The following is a 5,864-nucleotide window of genomic DNA, read 5'->3' as shown; positions in this document are numbered from 1 at the left end:
CTTCGGAGCAAGGGAACGGAAATTCTCATCAGCATAAAAATCTGTACTTTATTCAACAATGAAAAAGTATCATAAATACTAGCTGTGCCAAGTCGCTTCCACCGCGTAAACAACGCGATGCAGCGAACTGCTTCCTCAATAAATCCAAAGATTTCTTCCATTCAACTTACACTCAAAAAACCCAAGAGAATATTTCTTTCATTGTACTGGTATTTCTAAATGTTTATACCAAATGCGACTTTTCAACATATTTCAAAAAACCATTGATTTGTTTTCAAATAGAATAGGTACATGTTTTTGCTTTTGGCGCTTCAATCACCCACAGTTTGAAACCTTCAATTGCGTAACATTGCCAAACGCAAACCGACCGCGACAGACTCCAGCTGACTTCACCTTACTTATTATACTGTTTCTAACAAAAATTACTACTTCATATCGAGAGTTGCGACATATGATTTAATTAATAATGAGGTTTATAATCTTTCTATAACGATTACTATTTTTATAAGTGAAAGGACTGACGGATGCCAATTTCTCTTTAAAACTTTCGAAGTTTGGAACCCATCCATTTACTGTCTGCGCTGGGGTAAAGCAACGTTGACCCAGTAAATGGGTGAATAGAAAAAAAAGTACCATTTGTTTGTTATTAATACTTAGTGTCTTACAATACTTAGTGTCTTTGACGGCCGACTGGCGCAGTGGGTAGCGACCCTGCTTTCTGAGACCAAGGCCGTGGGTTCGAGTCCCACAACTGGAAAAATGTTTCTGTGATGAAAATGTTTGAAAAGTGTTTTTCAGTGTCTGGGTGTTTATATGTATATTATTCATTAAAATATTCATCAGTCATCTTAGTTTGGGGCTAGATGGCCATGTGTGTATTGTCGTAGTGTATTTATTTATCTATAATACAAACACAAACTGCGCCTTCTAAACGATCTACATAATAACAAAGAATTGTAACATAATATTATTGTGCAACGAAAGAAATACACTTTTAGACATCTCGCTAATATTATTTGAAAATATATTGATCGTATAAGTCTGTCATTTATCATGGCCTAGATTGGATTCCTCGCTTAGGTACTACCATATTTTAAAGCATTATTATTTTAATGATTTTATTGACGCTCTTTTTTTAGAAATATAATCCTTGTTAAGTGCGACAAGATCATAGCAGGTATCCACAGGGTTCACCATTATCTAACATAACCTACAGCAATCAATCAATAGGCAAGAGCCATCTCCTTCTTCGCTGGGCCGTTTTCCGCACGTAAGCTTTATGCTAGTTGTAAGTCGAACTTTTCCCCGCTGAGCTTGCTACTCCAGCCACCCAAGCTCGTTCCAGAACCCTAGCAAACCGTGGCGAAAGGCATGTCCCGTGGTAGTTTATAGTTCGGGTATACCCTCAGAGAGGGCAGGAGTCCTTTATAACTTCTTGATTTGCCTAGTTTTTATCGGCAAATCTAATAACACGACCCATATAAAATAACTTTTATGTTAAAACTAGCAAATTCAAATTTGGAACTTCAATGTATACGTAGTTTTTGAATCGCACTGTTCAAATTTAAGAAGTCATTATCTTTTAATAGCAAACATTGGTGTAGCCGAGAAAAACTGTCGAAACGTCTTGCGAATGGGAATTTGGCTCTCATTTTCACATTAATGTTTTATTGGTGACTGAATTAAGGACGAGTATGTCAATCATCCTTTAAACGAATGGAATCGAAATAAATAACAGGAAACCATTGGCAATCTATGAAGCAAATAATAAATAAACCTAGTTTTCTGCCGTTCATACCTGTAACGTACATACACAGCACGTAAGGATCAGAATTATTTACACCTAATACGTATTTATAACAACACTATGACAAATATTTATTTTAATATTTTTTTTCGTGTCTGCTATAAATATTATATAAGACGAAAACGTATTAAAGGTAAAATAAGGATTTTTATTATTTAACGGCCTTAATATCTTCTCGATTTTTCACATATATAAAACATACTTTCAGATTTAATTGAAATATATAAATAAAAAGAGTTTAAATAAATTCAAATTTGGCATAATAAACTTACCTTGCAAATAAATAATTTTGATTCCTTATCTTGAAATCCCCACAGCATTAGCAACAGATCATTGTACGGCAGTCCATAAATTGAAAGCACATGATATCAACAAAGTTTAGAAGGATAACCTCTAAATATTATCTTCTGTTTATTTTTTTACAAAAGGTTGTGATGACATTTATGTTATCTGTGGGATCTAACAACATTCCCGTACTAAAAGTCGAGCGGTACTGGTTTACTTACTGATGGAGTTTCGAGCTGACTGGGAGCTGCTTTTACATATAACGACGCAACCCGCCTGAAAATCCGCGCAAGTGTAACGTGTAAGAGAGCGAAAGCGAGATCGTTTTATTCGCTCTAGCTTGTAGGTGTTATATGGAAGATCGTGTCGTGACTCGTAGCTTTGTCGTTGTCGTAAACCTCAAGTTATACTTCGAATATCGCTGCAAATCGAGATCCGACCAAATAACTTAGCCCCGTCGAACCCCTATTCCCTAGTCGATTCTATTTCATGCCGTTTCTGCACACAAACATGGCGCAATGACTGTATGAAAAATATTATATAATATAAGTAGGAATTTAGTTTCCTTGATGTTTTTCAAAATTCTCGCTCTTTTTAACATTGCTAATCTCTTTACAGTTTTGAGATCTGAATGTTTAAATGTACCTACATTTTTAATGACAAAGTGGGATAACACTAAACAACCGTTTTTTGGTAAAAAAAAACATCTATTGTTTTGTATTTCTTATCAACATTGAATTATATACGTAACTACATGAGCTTCTGTAGAACTTCGTTCCAGCTGAGATAAATTTGATTTTTACCAGTTGTAACAAATCAAAATAGGGTTAGCCCGCTAAATATCGGCCACGTCAACGTTTTGACATTGAACTTTATGTAGTTTCGATACGTTTGAGTTTTTTTAAGTACTTGTTATATATATTTTACGTTAAGCACTAATTATTTATTCTTTATATCATGTTCATTTGTATCGTCACTTTATATTTAGTTTTCTATTACGTTTTATTTTTAGACTTCACCAATTTACCTTGTACCGGGTTTTGTGCCACAAATTCGACCTTTTTATAGCCTTATATCGGCATACATTTAGATAGTAAAGCCCCAAACAAACTTACTTGAATAATTAAAATATTCTCGGCTGTTGCTCAAGTCTTTGGTCAAAAGTGATGAACATCTACTAGCAATATTTTTTTCTGACTATTTCCACCTTTGACCCTTTTTAAACACCTTTTGCTATATATTCATAATATTTTTCATCCGTCATGCTATCCTATAAAACAATAAACTAAGGTTATAGAGAAATATTGTCAATTTTTTGGTGATCTGCGGATATAGGGTGAGACTACCAGAGGATTCAGCGGAAACAGAAATGTCTGGCAAAACTAGTTTCCTGTTAGTTTCCTTTTGTTACCTCACATTAATTTTTCTAGCCTTTTGTTTCTTTGACTTACTTGATGTGGGGAAAAAACTTAAACTGGTATTCATCGCCATTAAGAATCCTTCGGGGATCGTGTTATATAACTTCGTTTCCTGTCTCTCTTCCGTACGAAGTTAATTCCTTAAACCAGTTTCTAAGTTATCTTCAGCTACTGTTGATCTAGCTTATATCCTCACTAAAAGGAACTCTATTTCCTTTTACTGAGGGTTGGGTCTTAATGTTATACTACTAATCACCATCATCTTTAAAAACATTTAGTCTATCGTCTTCTTTAACTAAGTATACTCTTAATCACTACGATCTCTAGGAAAACTACACTTTGCTTATGGCATTGACCACTGACCAATAAATCCACCCTTAGTATTGAGAATTGCTTTTCTTCCGACTTTGACACATTCTTTCTATCTTGGAAAGTAGTTCTTAAAATATACTCTTATCGGTCATAGCTGGTTAAAGTTGAAATGATACGGCCAAAGTTAGGTAAGGTACAGTTAGGAGCTATGTTTTTGCCTACTATCGATCATTAGGCCGATTTTAAATTTTCCACAATAAATCATCTCTATACTCGGCCAGGTGAATATTTCACAAAATAAATAAAAAATATATATTTTTTAATCTAGAATGACAGTAAGTCTAATAAACGATATTAATAATCATTAGTAGTAGTGCTGATTCTCTGAACACGAGCACTATCAAAACAATATCATAATTTAAAAAAGTGCTTACCTTATCTTAGTTTATTGCGAAACATGTTTAAAGGGCCGATACATAGCAGTGGCCGATATTTGGACAGTTTACCCTACGATTATATCAAGATGAACGCCATCTATTAAAATGAAACCAAATCGGAAATCGTCATAGGTATTCAAAAGTATTGTATTTTAATATAATTGTTATTTATGTCTTCAATTTATCGGCTATTCCTGCTTTTCTTAGGGATCGTATTTCCCTGACCACCTGAGGTCGTATGGCGTTGCGGTAAAAACAGCAAAAGATATTCAAATATTGACTAGGTACCTACTGAAACTGTGTTTCAGTCCAAACCAAGTACAAGTTGTTTTACACTATTTACCGCAGAAATTCCACTTCAAAGTAGCAAGTGTGACGAAACAGTAATTTCATATGTGACAGCCGATTGGCTTGGTAGCAAGTGACCCTACTTTCTGAGTCCAAGGCCGTGGGTTCGATTCCCACAACTGGAAAATGTTTGTGTGATGAACATGAATGTTTTTCAGTGTCTGGGTGTTCTGTATATTATTATTTATATGTATTTATGCATATTATTCATAAAAATATTTAACAGTCGTCTTTATACCCATAACACAAGCTACGCTTACTTTGGAGCTGGATGGCGATGTGTGCATTGTCGTAGTATATTGATTATTTATAGGTACAAACAGTTTGTGAAGTTCTTTACATACAAGTTTCCATGTGTACAATACGTAAATTTAAAAAATAAATCAATCGGTCTAGCCAAGTAGGATGATAAAATAAGAAAGAAACCGCGACAGTGCGATTTTGGATACTGAACACATCTCAAGAACTTAGGGACCGATTGAGCAATTGGTAGCGTAAGAATACGTTGAAAGAAAAAGAATGAGATTCCCGCGGTCTCCTAGATGGATGTAACCTAGATGAGATTCAGTCAAATAGTTCAACGCACACCTTATCATTCTTCAAAGATCTAAGCACTGCACTATATAGGTTGTTTTTTTTCTGTCTGTTCTTGTAATACTTCAAATTTTAGGTAGCGGTTACTTTCTATATTCTATCAAAATAATCAATTTCACTGAATCGTGTGAGCGTTTCACTGGGAGCGCACATCCATTTAGTCAGAATTATGGTCAAGAATAATATTTCTTTTTTATCTAACACTACATAAGTTCATTCGTTCTTTTAAGCTTATTGCATCGGGCTTTGCAGTTGTAGACCACTGATTTAGCGGTTAATGCCGTGCATTCGTAACAAAAGCTTGTTTTTGTTCCGTAAACCGTTTCTGCAGGGCTAGCACAGGCAGGAGAAAAAATTATATCCCCCGATCATATCCCCTGTACGGTTAGCATGGGCAGGCGAAATTTATCTCCTCGGGGAAAGGATAAAAATTTATTTTCTCCCACAGCTTTATCAACTTCTAGAGCACTGGCGCACAAGTGGAAATAATATCCAAATAATATATGTGTTATAATAAACGGGGGTAAACATCTCCTATTCCCTGTTCCCGTAATTTAGCAGGTGGACACGTTAATTATATCCCTTGTCAGGGGATATAATCGGGGGATATAATTTTTATCTATGGCAAGGGATATAATTCACGTGTCCACTAGCTAAATCACG

The sequence above is a fragment of the Pararge aegeria genome, chromosome Z, assembly GCF_905163445.1.
Source record: "Pararge aegeria chromosome Z, ilParAegt1.1, whole genome shotgun sequence".
Lineage (NCBI taxonomy): Eukaryota > Metazoa > Arthropoda > Insecta > Lepidoptera > Nymphalidae > Pararge > Pararge aegeria.
Note: the sequence above shows the minus strand (reverse complement) of the source record.